The 23862-nt window shown below is 38.5% G+C and overlaps 1 protein-coding gene across 4 annotated transcripts in view; it reads left to right on the top strand.

Moving 5' to 3' along the window:
* Nucleotides 1-23862, top strand: part of LOC105205369 (RNA-binding protein Musashi homolog Rbp6) — a 594533-nt gene that overhangs the window by 86887 nt on the left and 483784 nt on the right. Inside the window, exon 1 of one of the 4 annotated variants that reach the window (XM_039452220.1) lies at nucleotides 19460-19536. The exons of the other annotated variants lie outside the window; for them this stretch is intronic. The gene's annotated coding sequence lies outside the window, so the exon portion shown is untranslated. Of the gene's footprint in view, nucleotides 1-19459; nucleotides 19537-23862 lie in introns of those variants that run through there. 4 annotated transcript variants of the gene reach the window in all.

Below are 23862 nucleotides of genomic sequence, written 5' to 3'. Positions count from 1 at the left end.
TAGAATTTACGATTAGAAAAAGAAAAAATGGATATTATTTAACAATTAATGTTACAACAATTAATTATAATTTAAAGAGATTAATATGTTTGATGTATATTAGAAAACGTTGTATAAGCAAAATAATAATGTTTCTTAATAATAATGATATCAAAAGAATGATTATCTCTCTTATTGTTAAATTTCTCTTTTAGGATAGGCAAGTTGAATTCTAAAAATTTCCAGCACACAAAATTTTCAATGCATAAAAATAATAATTGCTTATTACTTAATTAACAACATTTTAAATTAATCTTTTCTAGACAACCTGGATCTTTTTGTCTAAATTTTTTCACTGTATTAATTTTTCAAAAAATTCAGAAAAATTTAAAGTTATTTTTCATTTCTTCTACACTATTAAGTAGTTATTTAATTCAAATGTTAAAATCTTTCAATCTTTATCATTTCAATCTTTATTTCATAAAAATTGAAATTTGAGAGTAAAATTACACCAAAAAAGATCCGGATTACTTATGAAGGATTAAACGTTAACGTAAATCGCAATGCTTATAGAATTCTGAAACTGCTAAGATTATTCAATAGGTTATACGTATTTATCGAAGTGACATCAACTCTCACGATTGCAGTTTATCCGCGTATAGGATAAGAATCTTTGAAAATTTTCGTGATTTCTCAGCTGTCTCATTGATGCAGTTTTTTGAATATGCATGAGAAGCGGCGATAGTGCGGGCGTTTCGTGCGCGGTCATGCCATAAACTTCGCATAAGCCGTCGAAATCTCCGGGTGCTTCTCGCTCAACTTTGTCGTTGTTGTAAAGGCGAGCTGCTACTGCCGACCTGAAAACGAAAGACGAAACAAAATGGGTGAACAAAAGAACGTATTCTCCGTAATGCTCTTTCTCTCTCTGTTTTTTTCTGTCGACGAGAACAAAAGCACCTTCGTACTTTCGCAGCGAAGTGTAAATCGGATTTTAATAAGACCGAAAACGAGGACGTTAACGATGGATGTTATGTGTTCTTTAAAGTGTCCGTTATTATTGTATGACACTATGCATGCCACTGTTCGCTATTGTGATATTAATTGTCAGTAAAATACTGTAAAATGCTGATATTATATCACAATGATGGATTAAAATATTTAGAGATTTCAGAGTTTGCAAATTTTGCAATTTTTTGTCTATTATGCTGTATAAATTTGGAATTAAAAATATTTTAACAGACAATAAGTGTCAAATTCTTAGATCAGATTAAGAAAATTTGATAAATCCAATGAAATCTTTTCTAAGGCATTTTCGAGAAATACGAAGTCAAAAATTTATGCACGCTGATTTAATTAGAACATTGAGAAACAAGAACTAGCTGAAAAGTGTCTTAATTTGTATTAATAACGCCGTGTGCTATCACGATAGTAATTACGATAGTAAAGCATTATTATTGTGAAAATAGGCTTTAAATGGTAACGATGCCACGTTGAAAAGCTGAAACTTTACTTTCATTAATTAACTGAACCGTTGTTTCGTAATCGCGTCGGGGAATCGTTAAACTGGAACATCGTGTAACGAGCGAGTCCGCAGAGTTTCGGGTTGGTCGTCGTTTAACCCTTTCGTTAGCAATGGCGAGCCATAGCCGCTCCTCCGCAAAGTGTTCACTTTGTACGGCTATGGCAGTTCAACGAGAACTGACATCTCTGTGCTTTGCACGATTTCCGGATGCCGAGCAATTTGTTGAAACACTTCTATGAAGCTACGGATACGAGAAGTTTTAAAATTTTTGACAAAATTGTGTCTATTTCATAAAAAGCATAAAAAAAGAGAATTCAAAAATGAAGCGAAATGAAGTAAAATTCCGAGGTTTAAATAAAATATCGTTATATAATTCTAATGATTAGCAGATTAATTTATGAAAAATCTCTTGTTCTAAATTCAAGAATTGTTAGCATTTCTGTTAATTAGCATTAAGCAAATATTGACGTTCGAAAATCCATCGTTTAAGTCGAATGGTGAGACTTTTGGAGCTTCCTGATTATGTAATATTAATGACAGAAAGCTTAGATATGGAGATAGTTTTAGATCTCTCTGTGTGAATTTCCACATTTCCCTTATTCTCGCCATATAGCAATTATGCTTCTAGTGGCCGCCTGGGAAGGAAAGGGTTAAACATGGTCAGGCCCTCGCGGTCCGATTTAAAGAGTCAATAAATCGCGCGAGACCCGGAAGAGAGCTCCGAAGGGAGGGAAGAGAGAGAGAGAGAGAGAGAGAGAGAGAGATATGGATAGAGAACATGGAACGAGGGTCTCGGACGCGATAGTTCGCTGCATTAATAATACGGGTGGGACACGATTTCGCGCTCTTTATTGCCGGTCGGCGTTGGGTCGGCGCACATATCGGCACGGTCATCCATCGTGCAGAATCTCGAGCTTGCGCACGACATATCCGTTCACAGGATATATCGCGTCGACGTCGACGACGACCGACGATGACCAGGACGACGACGACGACGACGCCAACGACGTGGTGGTAGCGGCGCTAAGGCACCTCGTATAACGTGCCGCTAGTTTATTGCCCAGCCGAGAACAAGAGCGCGAGGACCTTGCTGCACTAGCACGGGCACGTTAATGAAACCTACGGTTGATGACCTCGTCCACGCAGGTGTGCAGCGCCGTTTTTAATTGGGGGAGTAAAAACGATCGCGGCTAGAATGGAGAATGAATCTCAGAGTTGCACAGAGTATTTCGGGATGTTTGCATCCGTTCGTCTCGCAGCGTATTTCGGGAGAGATTCGCATTAATTTTTCTTTCTTTTATTTTCTAAAAATGGAACGATTAACAACGCTAAAAATGATTGTTAACACCGTTAGACATTATGAAAAGTTAAATTTACGGAATGTAGGCCAAATTTTTTAAAGTTTTTTTTTTTTTTTTCATTGCAAATGGAATCGGATTTGCGCCATAATATAGAGCAGTTCTTGAATAGGAAAGATGTGTACGTTTAAAATAGTTAGTGACGGAGAAATTGGTTCATAATTTTATTACAGAGAGATAGATGAAGCAGTGTACAGGTAAATCACTTAATCTACGATTCCATGTTGAAACTTTTTTTTGCGATACAAGAACGCGTACATTACAAATTGACTGCGGAGCATACGCCTTGGCGCTAACGATATCGACTTTATCTGCCCGTTAAGCTCGAAACTTCAGTTCAACGGAGTTTCATGCGGCCGGTGAATTCGATAATAAAAGCCGGCAGGCCGACGTTTACGATCGCCTGCGACTACGTTGCACCTTACCTGTATTTTCCTCGGTGTAATACGTACGTATCACTTACGCCGACAGTTACGCCTTTATTTACGACGGCGTGACGTCGCGTCGCGCCGTGAGCTGCGTCGCGATAAAAATCGATGCGTATCGACGCGCCGTGTAGAGCGCCGTTCGTTCGTGTGATTTCGCGCCCGGCTCGATTTCTTATTAAGATACCGCGGCTGAACCTATGGACAGCCTCGACACGGATACATAGATAAGGATCGGCCTCTCCACAATGGTTGCCCAGTAGAAACAAGCTTCTGCTGTCGTCGCACACAAAGAGGCGCTTTATGAATGAGCACCTGCACGGCGTCGCGTTCCGATAACGTGTCGCTGGAACGCGTTGATTAACCTTTTACCAGGATGCATCGTTTGTTAGGAAAAAATATTGCGATTGTAGGTCGTCGTCGCGGGAAAATGTACATGCGGAGAAAAACGAATAATTTGACAAGAAATAATTTGACTGTCAGCGTTTTCCCTTTTTGTTCTATGCAAGAAGAAGCTCGTAACGTCACTTGACAAGTAACATGCAGAGCCAATTACTCGGACGCCGGTTAATTGAATTTTTTTTTTCCAAGATTTAGCTCCGAGTTAAGGATTTTGTTGTCTGAGAGAAAAACTGCAATCGCCATGTGGTGTCCGATAAGAAGTTATATACGCGCAATAGCGTAAAGTGCCTTAAAGTAGTTTCATTACGCAAGATACGAGATACGAACTTATTTCGAAGTAGGAAATTTTTTATGAAGCTAATTTTACGCGCGCACGTCAATAGCGTTTTGCGTTTTCATTAAGTAACGGTCGACTGCAAATTTGTCGAAAAATGCACGGGAGGAAGGAAGGATCGACGATAGTATTAGATGTCATGTACATGAGCCAATCTCCGGCGCGCAGCTCTCTATTCAACCGACGGATATATGTCACATTAATTATATCTCTGTCAATGCGCCGTCAGACCGAAGCAGCGTGTCAGTAACCACAGTCGGCCATTGTTCGCCGGGCTAGTTGGATACCTGGCGGTGACCACCGCGGGAATTGTTGCGCTTATTAGCTCCGAAGTGCCCGCCGACCAACGGCGTTGAGGGCACAATATTGAAGCGTCCTGATATATTAAACGCGGTTGGTCGTGATATATAAAATATCTATATTCGATTACTAGAATAAAGATACTCGCGTGGCACGTGGTATTTCAAGCTAACGATTATAATCATTGCAAATGTACTTTATAGAGATGCACGAAAAGCGTTGTATTTCTTGGTAAATGTGCCTTTAAACTAATGTGTTTTTTTTCAATAGCGAAATATCTAGGAAAGTATTCAGATAAAGAGAGAAGGACAAACTTTCGAACAACAGACAACTAAAATTGTTAAGTTTTAATAACTCAATTGCGAAAAAAATGGATTTGACGTTAAACATTTTCTACGATTTTCTAAGTAAATTTTTTATGTTGATATAAAGGAGTACATTTAAGTATGCAGATTCAAATGTTCAGGTGCACATAAAATCGGAAGAAATGTAAATATCGAATGACGTGTATATATCGAAAAATCGATACATTTCGCTGATAATTAATCGCAGTAGTGTTTTATATATGAAGTATGCTGAGCAAATAGGTCGAACAGTGCCGCGAGCGCCGTGTTTGACGTGTTCGAGAATGTGGACTCAGCTCGTCTCTGTATGACCGTTAACATCGTAACATATTAGAAACTTCAATATACAACTTTGTCGTACCTACTTGAAAATCAACAGTCAAAATTTTGCCTTTCCGTCATATACACGTAGCCGAAAGTTGTTTGTCAAATGTATAATCTGCAAGCTCTAGAACATTACGTATAAAATAAAGGCTTGGGAAAATAAAGTTTCGCGATCATAATGGGCAATTAAACTTTGTCAAAGATTACTTTGTCTTCAAAAATTTTATCCTTGAAGAATCGATCAATATTAGAGTTAAATTGCACTTTTTAATTTTCGAAAAATCTAGATCGTGTACATTAAACGGCTAAACACTAACTATAAATATATTGGCATATTGTTCCGAGTATATGAGCGAAGTCCAGGCATCTCTACTCGTATGTGAGATAACGTCATGCGAATACACGAGTATATTCATTTGGTTGTATCAGCTGATATATGAATCAATACTCGGCTAAGGTTATCTCCGTTTCCGTGTTTGCGAAGCCGAAACGCTTCAACGTCATTTAATAATGAAAAATCAGTCTAACGCAATATTTTCCATGATACAGCTGGTTGGGACCGTTCGGACGGTCGATTGGTTGGTTGGTTGGTCTTTTGTAGAACCGCGCGCGCCAAAAAGTGCGACGCGGAAAGATGAAAGCTGGAAAAAAAGAACGCGCAGGTATGACCGTGGCGAGGAGGCGAGCGGCTGCGGGTAAAGAGAGACAGAGCGGAGGATAGGATCGCGAATAAAGAGACGCGTGGGTACGAGGAGGACCGCGAATAACGAGAGGAAGAAGGATGACCGCGAATAAAGAGGTGGAGGAGGAGGAAGAGGAGGACGCGGCAGGCTCTCTTCACTTTTCATCCAATATTCAACAAAGGTTCATTCAATTCATCCTTACACGCTAGCGCATGAAACACCGCGCGACGTATGCAAATGGCTGGTGACAAATGATCTTGTTATTCCCGTAGCTCCTCTCGCTCCCGTCCGCCGTGTCCGTTCGGGCATTATACGATGTCGTGCGTCCCTTTGAACCCGGGCGCCGGCATTTCCCCTGCATGTCGTCGTCGCTCGATGCGTTCGCGCTCGCGCGTCGCGTTCCGCGCGTTCGAGCGTGAGCCGCAGGAGCGAGCGGGCGCGAACGAAAATCAGAATGGCCGGTCGATCAATTGTAAAAGGGGTTGGGAGGGAAAAAAAAGACTCGAGTTATCTTAGGTTATCGTTTTGAAACGTCCTTCGTAATATTACAATGCACCGCGCTCTGTTTTATCAGAGCCGACATGTTTCACAATCGTCACCTTGACAATCGATACGTGATACATGATTTATTTCAGACCTCCACTTTATCTACGGTGTACTTGTGCTCTGTGTAAACAAGAATTTTATTCTCGGTATGATTTATTAAGCGTCTATTGTCATGCAAATGAGGCAAAATGACTTTAAACTTGTCATTTATGATGAAAGAAACGCGATTCAGGTTATATACAATGTCTGTTTAATCAGAGGGAAAGCGTTAAAGTGGGCCAAAGTGTCTGCAATCGATGTCGTAATCGACCTAGACCTCAGTCCCAGATCGAAGAATATGTACGAAGTCGGAGGAAATTACAGGGGAAAGAAACCGAAGAAATCGCGACACCGAGAGAGAGAGAGAAAGAGATCGCGCACCGTTTGCGATTCTCCCGTGCCCCTCGCCTGGTTTTTGCGCGCGACGTGTAATCTTCCGGGACGTGACCGTGGATGCCGTCGGAATTTTTCGTAACAGGGCCGAGGGCAAAAACGGGCTCATGTTTCTTATCGGAGAACGGGACGCACCTATTTCGGGATTTCGTCAAAAATCGCGAGACGTACAAGTTAACACTACGATCCGTATTTACGCGTTTCTTCCACAAAGTACGGACAATTAAATCGTAATCGCGGGAAATGAAGGCGTACATTTTATTTACAATAGCGAACATGGAAAATAAACATATGATTAGTTTCTTAGTTTTTCCAGTCCAATGTTAATTTTTCTTTCTACCGTGACTGACACGCAAATCGCAAAACAATCTTGGAAGAACTGATTTTCGCGCGAGACGTATGGGCTTCCCGATATCGAATCTCTTCGTCTCTCTTTCCCTTCCTCTCGATGCACAATTCTTAGTCCCTTTTATATTTTATTAAAGTTATGCCGCGAGTGTGTGCACGCCAAGACTTTGGCACAACTTTTTTAATATTCTCTGCGTCTTCGCTCGGAAGAAAACGTTTCTCGTTATCCGTGAAAATCGCGTAGATAATCCCCCCGCCTCTCTCTCCCGTTTTTCGAGTGAAAAATTCCCTAAAGACGCGTGCGTATTTCAAGTCGGCGATAGGATACGACACGCCGAGTAGAGGCGGGGAGGGGGAAGAGAAATTATTTAGCCCCCATTAACGTCAGTCGCATTTACTCGTCGAGATGTATTTCCTTCGTCTTTCTACCGTCCTCTCGTTCTCACCTAAAGTTCGTTTCTCCATCCTCTCTCTCTCTCTCCCCCCCCTTCTTTCTCTCTTTTACTACGGCTTCTCTCCTTTTCCCGCTTCTTCGGCAACGTCGACGTCGGAAACCCGCCGCAGCTCGTTATTTAACATCCTCGCTCGACGGCGATGTCGACGGGGGAACGGCGGATTTGATTTCATTCGTTTCGCGGGAGAAGGATAATATTATGTTATTCTCGTAACTCTAATAATAACGCGGCTACTTGCGCTAACGACCAAAACGCTTACGCTACTTAACCCAAAGTGCCTTATATACGTTGCAGATATAAGCGGGCATACACAAGCCGTACATTAATTTTCTAGAAGCGTTGAGAATTTGCTGGCTAAATGAAGGAAAAAATACGCCCCCGGCAATTTCTCTTACCAAATGTAAAGGTTGACGTACGATTTCGTTTGATATTTATTACTAACCTGGCTGTTTAAAAAAGGCCCAAGAGCCGGTGGTTTTTAACGATAAGACGGAAATTTTTGATAATCCTGAAAAAATATTTCCAAAGAAGGTTATTAAATTAGATCCAGACGCGTACGCCCGCAATTTACGTGTAACACGGAAAGTTTTTTTTTATCTCATGACATCTTGGTCCTTAAATACTTTAAATAACGAAAAGTCGCGTGAGTCTCACGAGTTTAGGGAGTTGTAGGGATGGTTAAAACGTGAAAAACGGCAAGGTGTTCATCACTCATTAAATTCCAAGCCAGTTAAATCTGGTCAAAGCGACTCTATTGCGGATGTCCTACTCGCGTTTCTCGATTCTGCTCCTCCCTTTTTTCCCTCTTCTTTTTTTTTAGCCTTTCTCCTTGTATTTCTCATTTCACGAAGCGGTGCGAGAACCAATATTTCCTCGCAACGTCCGCATCCCAACTCGAGGTAGGAATCGAGAAGGGAACTCCATCGGCGCACTCTTTTATAAATATTTATCCTCATTTGAATCCATCGGAGACCGAGTCCTCCCCTCCTTCTCCTTCCTCTTTCGTCCTTTCCACTTGCGACCTCTCCCCATCTTCGAGGCCGAACTCCCAGGCGTGTATTTGTTCTTGCAAATCTTTTATACGTTTCGTACGCGGATTTGCATCCATAACGGCCATGGGCGACCCGAACCGGCTCTTTCATCTCGGCTTTATTTCTCCTTTCATTCTTTCTTGTATTCTCCCTTTACTCTTTTTCCATTCCTTTTTTCACATTTTTTTCGTTTCGTGACGTCGTCGCGCTGAAAGTTTTCGTTAATTTTACGAGTTTCTCGAACTCGTATTTTTTAGATAAAGAGAAATCGGTACTCTCCCACACTTTTGTCACTCGTATTTTGTCAGAGTAGATTTTTCCAATTAGGCTTTCTCTCTCTTCCTTTTTCCCCGATAGCACCCAAGTATTTGAAACCATTCGACTTCAATTGACTTAACCTTGTGACATTTTATGCCATCGATCGATCTCTGAAAAGGTGTCGGGCCAGTTAGTCCAAGTACATGAAGAAATAGAAAGCGACTACGATTGTTCTCATTGTTGCGCTGCAAAAGAAAAAAAAACCGGCAAGAAAGGTCGTCTCGTCTCTCGTTTTTGCGTAATTGATTTCAAGTCCACGATTACGACAGAGACGTAGGATATGCGCTCGTACAGTTCTCTCGTATGATTCCCGAGGATATCACAGTCGACCTCGGTCAACGAGCAGGCGTTCTCTTCGCGACGGGCCAGCAGTCGGTGCACTATTACTGTCTTTCCGAGAATATTAATTACACGGCGAATGAGACGGGAAAAGCCATCTCGGGGCTTCGAGGAAACACGCTGAGGTCGGCGAGAGCCGGCTTAACCCTTCCATTCGAGGTGGTTTACTTTTGCGTTTAACCCTTTCGCTCGCAAACGCCGCTGCAATATTTAAGCGGTCCTAACTTACCAGCTCGCTGGATAATTACTTTACTTTTACAAATTGCAAACTTTCTTGCCTAATTGAAATGTAAATATTTTATTTTATTGACTTTTTATTGCTCGGCTCTTTTCTTTGTAAAGCAAATTTTTAGAGCGGAAAATAATTTTACTCTAAAGAACATACGTGTGTGTGTGTGTGTGTGTGTGTGTCAGAGATACGATTGTTAAGATAACTTGATGTAGATTAGGATTTTAATTCATTAAAACAAACCGCAACAAGAGAGTATAGTTACAATTTCTTGTCACTTTCTTTGTAGCGAGATCTGTATTGTTTGCCTCGTCTGACGATTACTTTTGTTTGCCTTGTCTATTCGTAGAATAGAAGTTGAGCACCATCGAAGCCGAAGAAAGTCGCGGATACGATTCTTGATGTACTTTCTTCTCTTGCTTCTGCCCCAGACGCTCTTGAGTTTGATTATACTTCGTGGCCTTCCGTTTCTTCTCCCGCTTCCTCTCCTACCTTCGGTTCCCTTCATCTATCCGGCAACCCTTTGCCGTAGGTAGGTGCGTGCGCGTACGATACGCGCATTGAATTCGCGCGAGCGGCAGATCGATCGATCTCGTTCGCGAAATGTCACGCGAAACGAAGATTAATCGCTCGTGGAATCGACCGCGTCCATTGTCGCGGGTTTTTCGATTTTGACGCCCGGTACGGCGCGGCGGCGCAGCGTGATCGACGGTGATAACACGAAGGAATCGACGGACGCTCGTTAAAGAGACCACCCTCTGCGTCAATTTTCAAGGCCGGATAGGGCATCGCGTGAAAGCGACCCTCAACATGTTTTCGTGTCACATCTTCGGAATACGATACAGAACGTGCAGATTTAACGCGCGATGCAACACGATGCTTTTTAGTCACTTTGCCGGATGACGAGAGGCAGGGGAAGATTATCAGGAATAAATATATAATCACGCGATTTTAATTCGAGCTATAACTTTATTATCGATGCCTATCAATCTAAGAATTGAGTATACACGGAAAGAGCGATTTTGCTACACGCAAACAATTTTATCGCGGCATCTAAAAACTTGGCTAGATACACAGAGATCAGGAAATAATTTTATGTTGGACTACCAAATAATTAGATAAGAAAACAATCTTAGACAATGCACGCAATGTTGCTTCAAACAGTTTTTAGCAATCAAATTAAACGTCCGATACAACTTTTAATGGCTCAGTATAGATATTTTCAGATCTGTATTTCAATAAAATTGTTCTTTCCGTGTAAAGTATCCATATTAATTAGATCTGAGAATAATTTTATTGGATTATTAAAATAATTAAGATGGGCGTTCAAATATGCTGAGTAATGCTACAAAAAGTTTTGACTTTTAGTAACCAGCTTGATCATAAATAATTATGTACACGTACATAATTATTTTGACGGTTTAACGAAAATTATTCAGATTTGTATCCAGTTAAAGTTTTAGATACTTTAGCAAAGCTGTTCTTTTCGTGTGCAAAAATGTAAAATGTACATTCGCAATTGATTACGAATTGATTGTTTTGCGATCGCGAAAAGTAATATTGGTCTTTTTCCCTACATTGTTCGAAAGTTCGAGCATAATTTGCGTTCATCGTAGTATCGCGAATATGCTCTGCGAATATCGTTTCGTTTTTGTGGTTTAGAGTTTGATTTACTTTGGTATCCTTCGACGCGCTACTTAGCGCTTCTGCTTCCGGTCGCGGAGCACCTCGTTAGAGCGATTCGGCGGGTATCACGTTGGCACGCTCACCCGAAATCTCGTAGACTTTTCCGATGTCATTCCTTTTCCCTCCGTCTCTCGAGCGCAAAAGGGGAGAAAAAAAGAGACGAGAAGAGACGGCTTCGCGCGCGTTGCCAAAAACCGAAATGAAGCGCGCCTCGGGGAAAAGCAATGCGCCGTTGACAACGATGATTCTGGCAGCCATCGCTGTTGTGGTTGTGCTTGTTTTCTATCGTGGTTGTAAAGACGAAATAAAAATCACGTACAAATTACGACGGTGTAAATGAAAAAGGGAGAAGGAATTACAGAATGACGGGATAAGAGACCTAGATTAATTTATGAATTGAGAAGACAAATAAAAAGAAAGGGAGAAAGAAAGAGAAGGAAAGAGAAAGACATGAAATATAATTTTTCAGAAAACTTCTAAGTGCGCTGAACGAACAAATGCGGTAATGCAGAATTAAGGTAATTGCAGAAGCAGAAGAAACCTTCTAGCTTCTACGTTTGAGACTACTTCTCTATTATGTACGAGATTACATAATAGAGAAGTAATAGATAATTACATAATAGAGAAGTGAATAGATATTAATAAATGAATAGAATTCAAATATAATAATGGAAATGATAGATTTTATGCGATAGCGTGATAAGAGTACAACCGTATAATTGGTATCAATAAGTATCGATATTGGAAAATTAGCCAAACGAACATGTCTATAAGAATTTCTTTTTTTGAATGTTTAAGTAGCAATGTAAGTATATTAAGTGAACATCCCTTTTTACAGTCTTTAAAAAAAAAGAAAGTTTAATCTAACAAAATTTATTCGAAACAAGTGTTTGTGGAGCAATTATTGAAAAATAAATATTATTATTAATAAATTACTATATTACAGAGACTGTATTAATGAAATGATATATATTTCAGAAAAAAATAGAATATAATAGTTTTAAAAACATATTAAGTACAATAGCGACAATAATAATGATATTAATAATCATAATAATAATGATATTAAAGATTGTGAGGGGGAGTAATGATGACGGAAATAGTCTTAATTTTATGATCAATAAAACATAATCTTGTGAACCAATTCAGTAAATGCTGGATGGAGGGAAGGAAGAAGTAGAAGGAGGAAATACACAAAGAGACTTCTTTCTCTTCTATCTCGACTACCGTAATGAACCGTGCCGTAGAGACTGGATAGAGAGGAAAAAGAAAACTAGAATTTAAAAGGAGGAAGTAAGGTAAAAAGGAGGACAAATGGACATAGAGGAGATCGAGAGAAAAAGACAGGAAAATTGTAAAATAAACATAACCGTGACACTGGCTTCGGTGCCAGCCCGCAGGCCAGTGACTTCTCGAGAAAACTGTCTCTAAAGTAAGGGACTAAAATTTCCGGTTAGAGCGTCGTACTGGTCTTAGCCAACCTCTTGTAAATAGTGATGCCTGTCATTGGGTGAAAGAAAATTCAAGTAATGGTAAAAGTCACCTTTTCGTAGTTGTCTCGACCATTTTGGACATTGTTTCACGATGTCTTAACTAAAGTTTCCGATTTCGGTCGTAGAATGTGCACGACGATTTTTATAAAAAAATATTTCACTCTTTTAAACTTGAAAATTTCAGATTTGATATTAATTTTTGAGATTTAAAGAATCGTATGATGTTTTAAGAAATTTTAAAAAGTTCAAGTGTAACATAGTTAGGTTAAATCAAATTATATTTTTGTTATTTCTGTAAGTTCACATTTAATCTTTAGAATTTCTCTATTTCTTAGTTTTTGAATTTTATAAATATTATTTGAAAAATAATTTGATAATAGATTCTAATTTTCAGCCGTTGTTAAAAGCTAAAATAGAAAATTTAAGTTAAGCGATCAACTCTTTACTATATCATTCTGACACTATCGATGAAAAGATAACGGTCCGACGTTTTGGCAGCTTCCGCTCCAATGTCGTTCCTTCGTCGTTAAACACGAGGATGTTAGCGATTAAAGTTGGCGGTTGTGATCGTCTCCAGGAGATTAACGAAAATGGAATTTTCGCTTACCGCACTTCTAATTTGATGCGCCGTGCCGGTTCGGGGATGGAGAAACTTCCGGTTAATGTTGCGGACATTAGTTTTAATGCGCAATAAGGTCGTTCCACATTCGCTAGTCGACAAGAACCTCAAAGAGGAAAAGACTGAGAAGGAGAGAATCGGTTGAAGGCCACCTGGAGATTCAAAGACATCTCAACGGTTGCAGCAGCGACATTTTAACGAGTCTTTTATGCTTCCAGCTTCATTATCTTCGGTAACGATCAGAAGTCAGTAGTTTGGTATGCAAATCGATTCGAATCATGAAGCGTAGATCGACTGTCGGATGTCAATGGGACTTCCGCGAAAGTTGCACGCGATTCATTTCTTCGTACTGCAATATTTGCTGTCATCGTGGTAGGAAAGATAATTATTCACTACGAGAATTTCACGTTTTATTTTATTAAATTTTATACGTAATTATCGTTTTTATGAAAGAATTAAATTGTATTTAATTGTAGGAAATAAATTTATCTTGTAAAATTTTTTGTCACAGATTATTTAATGCAACTTAAAAATTGTTTAATCTAGTGATTAAAACACACTTATCTTTTTCAAACGAATATTGCAAACGGAAAATTAGGTACATAGTTATAGATAGAAAATTATAGAAAGTATTATTATTGAGTATTATTATTACAAAAGTATTATTAATTAAAAAAGTAAATATTATTAATTATAAAAAATATTATTATCAAGTTTTATTCATAGAAAGAAAAATATTAATAAGAATTTGCAAAGATTTGGTCCTCGGAAAACGATCTATATTTCTAGAAGAGTGTAATTGGTATTTCAGTTAATGAACTAGTAGATAAACTAGTATAATTGTATGAAAACTGTTATGGTGCCAAGAACACGCAGTGTCATGTTATTACGCTTGTAAATGTTACACAATATTTAATACAGGAAATTGTATAAGAAGCATTACTCGCAACTTATGGTTATCTCGCAAGTTCTCTTTTTTTCGCATTTCTTGCCGTGGATATCTTTTTTACGTGTTTATTAATGAGTTTATTAATCTGTAGTGAATGCATACATTAACATGCAATTATTATTATACGCATATCGAATTAATGTTACATGCAAGATGGATCATTATTATTTTATGCAAACTGTTGATACATTGCATTCGTTTGCGTCTTTATTTAAATATTGTAAATATAATAGATATTCAGGGAAAACACTTTTGTTAATATTTAATTATTATTTTAGCTAAATTTACTTAGCTAAAAGTAAGTATTTTAAAAGTTTAGTATTCTAACTAAATTTACAAAAAAGGTTATGATTATTTTTATCAAAATAAAAATAAGTATTTTTCTATTTATTTAAAATTTATCAACTTTGGTTCTTTGCGTTGTTTCTTGCTCTTTCATTTACTGTGTATGTAATAAAATTAGTGATCTATTAATAAAGGCACACTAATATAAATTATACGATTTGAACCTTCGATCGATTTGCCTTTCACACATCTCATCTAATTAATGCAAAAATTATTCAAACGTGTTCGGACATGTTATAAACGAAATCCTGTGGGATTCTATATTAAAAGTTAAAAGAGAATTCTCGCGAATAGAGATACATAAATAGAAAAATACTTGAAAATTGTCTTGTTGATAAAAGCATTGGAATTAATATTCTAAAATAAACTACTTTTGATGCCGTACAACTGCAACAACAAACATTTCATTATACAAGATCATAATTTCATAACATGAAGATAATTTTAAATTATTATAATTATATTCATGATAAAATTTTATTACATTAAATTGTTTGTACAATGGTACAATAGCGGTAACCATATACTGGAAATTTGATTAAATTTTACATTTCAATGTCTATCAAAATTAATTTGTTGAAATTTTATAAATGTATCTCTCTACGCATATTTAAACAAGATATAAAAATAGTACAAATAAATTTTTTTTTTTTAAATAAAATTTGGACAATGTCGCTTTATCTTTTATAATTATTTTTAAAATAGTAACAAATGTACTCTTGATCTTTATATTTTATCCAGATTTACAATTAATGAGACACGTGACATGTGGTGCAATTACGCCGTAAGATACTTGCATAAAATGCATAAAATTTCTTTTCGGACGAATTCCGGAATGCGAAACGAACGGAATTATGGTGGCAAACGTGAGTCCACCGCATGTCGGACACAGAAAGCCCATTAAGAACGAACTCGTATGCTCAATGCCCAGCTCCGCAACAATGCGGCACTTTTGCTGGACAAACACACCCCCTCCCCCCGCGAATTCCCTCCCAGTTAGGAACCTTTCCTCTCCCTAGAAGTTCACAACGACAAAACGGTACACTTCACAAAACTCGTTGCTATTTGTCGTTAGGATACATAGTGAAGCTCGAGGGTTTCAAAGTTTACACGAGGAATAATAATATAATACAAACAGCGATGACACGGATAACAGTCGTTTGACGTAACATAAGAGAAAGGTCGCTGTTCCAATAATCAATCATTGTTTATGTTACTTCATATTGGTGCTGGTCCACAGAAAGATTTTCTCAATAAGTCTTGTGCCGCGTATCAATTCTCATTAGTCTCGCACATCTTAAATTGAATTTTCTCGACCTGAAAGTTTTTAATTGCTTCAACTAGACTAGATAAACTGGAAGTAAGAGAAAAACGTCCAAGGCTTCTCCCCATTTTTATTTCCATGCCGAAAGAATCAACCACGCGATATGCTTGAAGCAAAGTCACAGAGCGACGCGAGTCTTACAATAATCAAGATCGTAGCGTCGATCAAGCTGCGGACAGGGAAGAGAGAAGGGTTGGACTCATACCAGAAAAAAAATGAAAAGAGGTATAGGAGAGAGAAGGCAATAGGAAAATGAAAGGAAGCGAATAGAGCGACGGAGAGACGAGGGACATGGAGAAAGAGAGCGCGGGACGGTAAAAGAGAGAAAAATCCGAGTGCCTCGTCGGCATCCGGTCTACTCGGCACGGCGGACTCATTAAGGGGTTATTTCAAAGTTTAACTGAATCGAGTCGGGAGGAAGAGATGATAAAAACTCAGAGCACCCCTTCCCCCCTCCTCCTTCCTCGCGCCGCCGCCACCCTCGTATAACCCACCACTGTCTCCTTACAGTTCTTACCCCTCTTGCCGTATCCCGCGCGCGGACTCGGGCGGACTTCTTCATTCCTCCGTCGACACTCTGTACCGTTGGCAATATTAATTAACGTCATCCTGCAGCCGCAGTCCAGGTATTTGCAGTTTGTTAGTCGGGAAGATGCTAAGTCGCGACGCTCTTCCTCCTCCCACTTCTTCTTCGTCCCATCGCCTCTTCCTTTACCGCTTCCCAGCGCATCGTTATATCGCTCGCTTCCATATCAGTTTCATCCTGCATTATTAAAGGGACGTGACGTACTTTCTCTTTTACTTGAAAATCATGAAAATGAAAGAGGCACTCTTCGTGATCTTAATAATTAACGGTTAAAGTATTAAGCGTTTGTCATCCACAATTGTTAACGTGTATATCTCTATACATATATTTCATTTCCGATTAGTAGATTAACTATCGAAAAGCTTATGTATATAACAGTCAAAATATATGCATTTATATATGCACTCGATTGTTATTTACTTTAAATTTATCGTTGGTACGTATATACTTTTCTCGGAACATTTGGCACGCCCAATATTGTTCTGAGCTTGGAGTCGAGCAAGTAAGGGATGAAAAACGGTCGAACCGAAATTTCGGAGACGCAAGAGAAAGAGGATATTCGCCATGGCCGCCGTCGCCTCTCTTTCCTCCTCATTCAATTATAAAGTGATCAACGTCCACCCTCTCGGTGGCACGGTTAACGATTCCAGATGGAAAACTTCAGCTCTACGTAATTCCCTTTTACACTCGGCGAAATCCGCTCGTTAGTGTGCAAAACGTATTCGCACACGCGCACACATATACATACACACACATTTATATATTTGTGCACGTCGAAACGGGTATATCTAGCCCTCATTCCAGTTTCTACGTTTAACGATAAGTCTTCTAGAATAGCTACCACTAATACCCGGTATTCACAGATAGAAGTAGATCCTCCGTTCCACGAAAAGGATATCGAGTCTAGAAAATATAGGAAAACAAGATATAAAAGTCTTTTAAAATAATTCTTGATACATTTGCGAAGTATACGCGTTTTCTTCAAAATTAGAATTATATAAATGCACGTCGCTTTCTGAGAGAAACACTCCAACGTGTAATATACTTTTTATATCAGGTAATAAAACTTCACCTATGGGAAATTTTAATATTTCCGTGACATCGCCTTACGCGAAAGTAACAAAGAGAATGAGATAAAACGTTAACATTACAACGTAAACTTCAAGATTAGATCGTAACATAGAAACGTTATAGTCATGAATTATAGATATTCATCCATCGGTTAGGTTAAAGAAGGAAGAATCGAGATAATATGCATATTAGCTTAAATAAAAAGATCATAAACTTTAGTAACGCATTCGTATCATTAGAGAGTCTTACGTTTCGATCGTTCTCGGCACCGCGCGTGCCTGCTTGACTTATACACCTGACAAATACATGGAATCCTCCAGGAGACCCGTACAGGGTGGCAGCCTCGTGTTACCGGCTATCCGGCGGCGTGTAAACAAATTGGCAGTAATGACGTTGCAATTTGTCAGATCGCCTGCGTCATGTGAACATGTGCACGAGCGTACATATGCGTGTCACGCGCGTGTATGCGTATTGCATATGTGACATGCGAGGGTTAAGATTGTGCCTGATCGCGCCAGGTACATGCTCGTCTTATTTACATATATGTTCACCTACAATACTCTACGTTGAGACTGAGCCATGTAACTGAACTGAATGTATAATCGCGTTGCTTGGAAAAAGATTTTGTTTGTCGAGAGAATTTTCTTTTCATTTTTCCTTAAGTAAATGTCAAGTGGTAAAATAATTAGTCGACAACCGATTTCAACAAACGACTTCTTATTTATTATACAATTTCGCATCTACGAATGAAATACTGATCTCATCTCTTAACTTTGCACTTTGGCACACAGCCCTCGAGCGCGTAGTTTCTTACGTATTAATTTGTAACATTTTGCTTCATAATCAAGGGAGAGAAACAGTTTAGCGAGAAAAAACAACTGTCTCGGGTAAAGCTGTCCTATTAAAGCTTAAGTTAAAAGTCGGTGGTGCGCGCGCTTACCATGTTGTGTCGTGTAATGCAATTACAGCGACCATGCGCATGTAAAAATTAGTCGCACGTTAGACTAATGAAGAAACTTACTTAACGAGTTACGACGCGATTCCAGCATTTCCTCAACGGACAGCCAATTTAGTTATAAATGGACAAGAAAATTTGTTACGCGCGCGCACGACCACAGAAATTTTTAACGCTTGTGAAATATTGTAAACTAAAATATACGTAAAGTGTACGTTAATATTAATATATTAATGTTGTGTACGAGTATACTAACGTGGAGTGTATATTTTTAATATTAATATTATACCTTTGTAAATACCTGGGAGTTAGAAATGAAATTTCACATTGAAATGGCATACTCCATATATAAAGCGCAGTTGTAACTTTCATTCCAACACAGGTGATAAAATGTTTCAAAATTAATGAAACCAAAATTGCTTTTAAACAGAGAGGCAATTAGTTGCATACAACTTCAGTCGAACATAACTACATGTTTTTGTTTATTTAACCCTTATAATATGAAAGAGTATCCTGTTGGCCTAATCATGGATATCTCGCTTTCGCGATGTCATTTTTTTTTTAATCAATTTTGAAGTGGTTCAAAAAAATCTTTCCAAATTTATAAATATACTTTCAAGTTTTTACAATAAATGTTTGTACTTCTTTTTAGAAATACAAAATTTGGTATAATTTAATTACCTTTGAATATTCGAGAAACTTGCACGAAGAGAAACTGATCGAATATGGAATATTCCTGATTGGGCTTTCAGAATTAATTTTACAATTTCGAGCATAAACTCTTCTATTATTTCCTGTTATTTTTGTGGAACAAAGTGTACGAAAAATCTGTCAATATCATTTAGTTGAAAATTACATTAATTCTATTTTGGGGATTTTTTTTTTCGCGAAAGAAAAAGTGAAAGGGGGAGGGAGAGACTCTCTGAAGTCATTAAAATCAAAGTCTCCAGTTTTAGTAACGAACCCTCGTCACTTCGTGCCACGTCTCTTGTGCTCTTTATTAACGTTGACGACACTAATGATCGATGGGAAAGTAACGAGCATCCGTTATTTCTGTTTTAGGTAAGCAGACGTCCGCGTCGATGCGAGCGAGCGAACAGAAAGTGTGCTCGCGTATGTTAGTTGTCATCGTGCCCTAAGTGAGTACACCCGCTTTTGTATCTGTTCGATACAAATCAGCGCGCTACATATACAAGCTGACATATACTTTCTTACGGCGACGTAGGACCGTAAATTCTCGGCAAAACGAGGGGGAGCCGAGCTATCTGCTCTGAGAATCGCGCTAATCGTTATCGCAGTGCGTTATACTCGTCGGGTATCCCTCGCTTCTCGCGCTTCCCTTGGGGTTTTCCTAGAATTAATTATTTGATTCCGCGCGTTAATTATTTCGCGGCTGGATAATGATGGGAAAAGATTACGTTCGCTCGCGCATTTAACTCGAAGCGAATCTAAAATAATTTGTCGCACTACATTTTGGCGCATGCGGCTAAATTATGTATACATATTTTTTTTACAGATAAATTCAAAGCATTTTTAGAAAAATTTGTCTAATTCGATGGTTAGAACAATAAATTCCAATGAACCATATCTTTTAGACAATTGGATTTTTATGTGCAAATGTGTCACATATTTGAATGTTACATAATATTTATAATATGTATTGTTATTTTTCTTAATTATTGAATTTTTATAAGAAAAAATTTTTATATCGGTCCCTTTAAATGATATTATCGTAAGATTGTTTTTAAAATAGTTATTTAAGATATTTGAAAATAGTATCATCCTATTTAATATCTTCAGAAATGTGACATTAATATTTTTACTGTGGGTAAAATTTTGGAAAAGTCACGACCAATTTGGTTCGAGTTAAATGAGGTAGTTAATTCAGCAAGGAAAGATTGATTCTGAGATATATTCACCGGGTGAAACGATGGAGAGGTTTGCTTTGATATTGCTGGAGTCACAAGGGCGGATAAACGTGTTTGGGGCGAGGTCAGAGGGGGAAAGGAAGCGAAACCGGTCGCTTTAATTACGCAGAGCCATTGTTGCGGCTGGTTGTTTATAATTAATCGTTCGAAAGCCTGTCCCTGCCAGCGACAGATATGACGGCCAATAAAGTACGTCGCTAGCAGCCGCTACCGGCCGGGCCGGCCGATGGGGAATTTCGGTTATGGCGGAATTTCGGTTTGCCGTCGTCGAAACAGCGCACCCGTATCGAAACGCGAGTGTGTCGCGGTCGATTCGGCGCTAACGAGCGGCCGATTTCTAATTTCTAGAAATAGCTCATCACGACTGAATGTGGATTTCGCATAAATAGCGGCGATGGATTATTATTATGGCCGTGTATAAATCTGACAACGCGGGATATGTAACAGTACCGCGGCGGTATATTATGATGGAAATGTATATCGGATAACGCGGTTATAACACAAGAATAACAGTGATAACAACAAATGTGGAATTTCTAAATAATAGTAACGCCAAACGTAGAATTAATACCAAGTGATTCCAACTCGCACTATTAACACTAATTCCAACTTAGGGAAACTAGAGACTACGGGACTAACTTAGAGACTATACTTATTCAAGGACCACTAGTGCAGTTTCAACTTATTACTAAACTTACAGACTATGAACTTAGAGATTATCAATGCAGTTCAACTTAGTAAAATTACAGATTACTAACACGCGTATTACAAATATAACTTAGGATTAATGAGAAATTGTCTATGGTCTATCGTCATATCGTCTAACGTAGTGCAGTGACACGCTTCCTCGACATTGGCACATTCGAATTAACGCTTCCATCTGTTTGAATGGCGGTGTGAAGAAGGGACAAGGAAAGGGAGGGGATTTAGTGATTTCTGTGGAGTTTGCTTTTTACGAGGTGCTCGGCCATGCCAGATTCAAATGAGGCGTGTTTTAATACCGCCTGTGCGTGTTGGGATATTCCCTCTTGCCAAGTCGAATCGCAACCCTTCTGCTTTCGTTTCCTCTCATCGACATTAACCGTTACCGTTGCTTTGTTTCTTGACCGAGTTTTCCTCTCTAACCCCCACGTTGGGAAGCGCGTTCGTTATCAGTTTTCGGGAAGTAATTCCCAACTTTTTCAAAGTTTCTTTCGCTCCGTTGTACGAAATAAACGTAAAGAAAGTTTAATTATACTCGACGAATATGTTTAACTTGGCGGATATAATTAAACCTTACCTTTTTCTTTTAAATCTTTGTTTGATTAAATATAAATAGTTGCCAAATTGATGACAATCGATAAATCATTAGAATTGGTAACAAGGCCATTATAGTACATTTATTTATTGTTATTATAAAAAGGAATTAAAGTTACATAATATGAGTACGGTTGCAGAAAAATAAGGAGAACAATGTGGAAAGAACTTTAAATTATTTAACAATTCTGTGAAGTAAATTTTATTTCGCTATATTTTTTACAAATATTTTTTTGTTGCACATAAATTGTTTTACAGTGGTTGAAATAATCGAAAACTTTAAAGCGATTGCTTTTTGAAAGCCATGACAATATTAATATGAGTTTTTAATTAAAAAATTTAATTAAAGACTCTTGCTATATATATATGTGCCTTATGTATACGTATATCTTCAATTACAGATTTACAATTTTTAACATCTTTGTTAGCATCGTGTTATATTGCAAAGAGTGATTAATTAATATTTTAACAATATATCAGACTAAAAACTATTCGATATCACATCAATCACGTTATGCTACAGATCACATTTTATACACCAAACGTGAGCGAAATAGAATTTTCAATCCAGTCACTAGAAACTATTAATAGTAAATTAGCCAGACTCTACGTGATTACTATCCTAATGAGAATCCATGCCAGCAGCATCTGTAGGATTAATTCCCACGTCGCTTCTTCCCCCTCACCCCTCCCCTCTTTCTTTTTTTAATCGAGTTCGCCATTGTTGAATCAGCGGACATTAAATGACGCACACGAGCGACGTTAAAGCGCTAAATTTCCAGTGCGGCGAGCGCCGTTTCCTCTTCTTTCGAGAAGGAGCCAAGTCCCCTTTGTATTCGGTCTCCGAAGAAAAGCAGCCGGTTGTGACAGCGTGGATGAAATAATGCGCGAGTATGGGCGCAGGGTGGAGAGAGTGCAGGGTCGATATTCCGGAGGGCTCTCCGAAACTTTCCGCAGAAGTCACTCGATAAAGTGATTAGGTAACTTTCGGCGAGACGAAGGAAAGGGGTGGGGGGAAATGGAGAGGCAATCGGTCAACGGCCATTACAAGTTGTCCCGCTATCAAGGTGAAATGACTTATTACGTCGCAAAACGGTTCGGACATTCGCGTTTTGTAGGGGAAAGTTATTAAAACGCGGGACGAAGCCAGATCTCTTATAATTTTACGGTATAACTTTGCTTTGTGAATGACCAGTCATAATCTTTAGTGACAGAGTAAATTGGTTATTACATTCTCGCTGTTTATTTGGGAATTATCAAAGCGTAAAGTGGAAATATCAATCGTGACTGCATCAAAGTGTATTTAATCTTTAAATACGCTTTGATCTCTTGATCCGTGAAGATCCGTTAGACATGGATACTTGATAGCAAATAAACATAATAAACTGATAACAAGCACGCATTGATCCTTGCCACCGCACACAATATACATTTCTCTATAAAAGTGATAAAATGAGCTGTTGTATAAATTTTTAATTTTAATGCAATATTTCCTTTTCTCCATATTTACGTTTGAACCAGCTTATTATTTTGATCAAAGTTCATTATATATATATATGGGCACTGTATTTTGTTAAATACTTAATATTTTATTCTTTATTGTAAAAAAAAGATATAACTGTACATGGTAAAGATTACTAAATCGCATGAAACGAAATTATAATATATCCAGTTTCTGCAAATGATACCAGGCAAATTTGTATATGATTATTCATGAGCATTCCACGTAGTTGATCGATGCAATTGTCCAATGTTGCAAACTATCACTAATTCAAATTCCGAATTATTTCCCTCTGGGACATCATTGCACCTTGCTATGCTTTCCCACGAGCACCGCCCAATTTGTGTCCATTTCGACTATCGTTCTGGGACACACGTGAATGTAATATTGCGTGGGCGCGAACACGACGGTGACAAGGCTGCTCTTGACCCGTTGTGACGACTGCCGTTACTTACTACACATTGTTTTATCAACCGTACAATTTGTAATGACGAACGTCAAACTAGCATGGGATAAAACAAGGTGCCATGCTTTCGCTATTTGTCATCGCACGATACTCATCGCATCACCATCTGCATACGTGCCAGTGGCGTAACATCCGACTGAAGCAATAAACAATCGATTGCACACTCCGTCGTGTATTGATCCACTGAATATACTGTCATTTCGGGATGTCAGAACGTATGAATCTCTTTGAAAAGAAAATTTATACGATACTTGTATATCATTTGTTTCGCTCT

The sequence above is a fragment of the Solenopsis invicta genome, chromosome 7 (assembly GCF_016802725.1).
Source record: "Solenopsis invicta isolate M01_SB chromosome 7, UNIL_Sinv_3.0, whole genome shotgun sequence".
In the NCBI taxonomy this organism is placed as follows: domain Eukaryota; kingdom Metazoa; phylum Arthropoda; class Insecta; order Hymenoptera; family Formicidae; genus Solenopsis; species Solenopsis invicta.
Note: the sequence above shows the minus strand (reverse complement) of the source record. Positions and strands in the feature narration are given on the sequence as shown.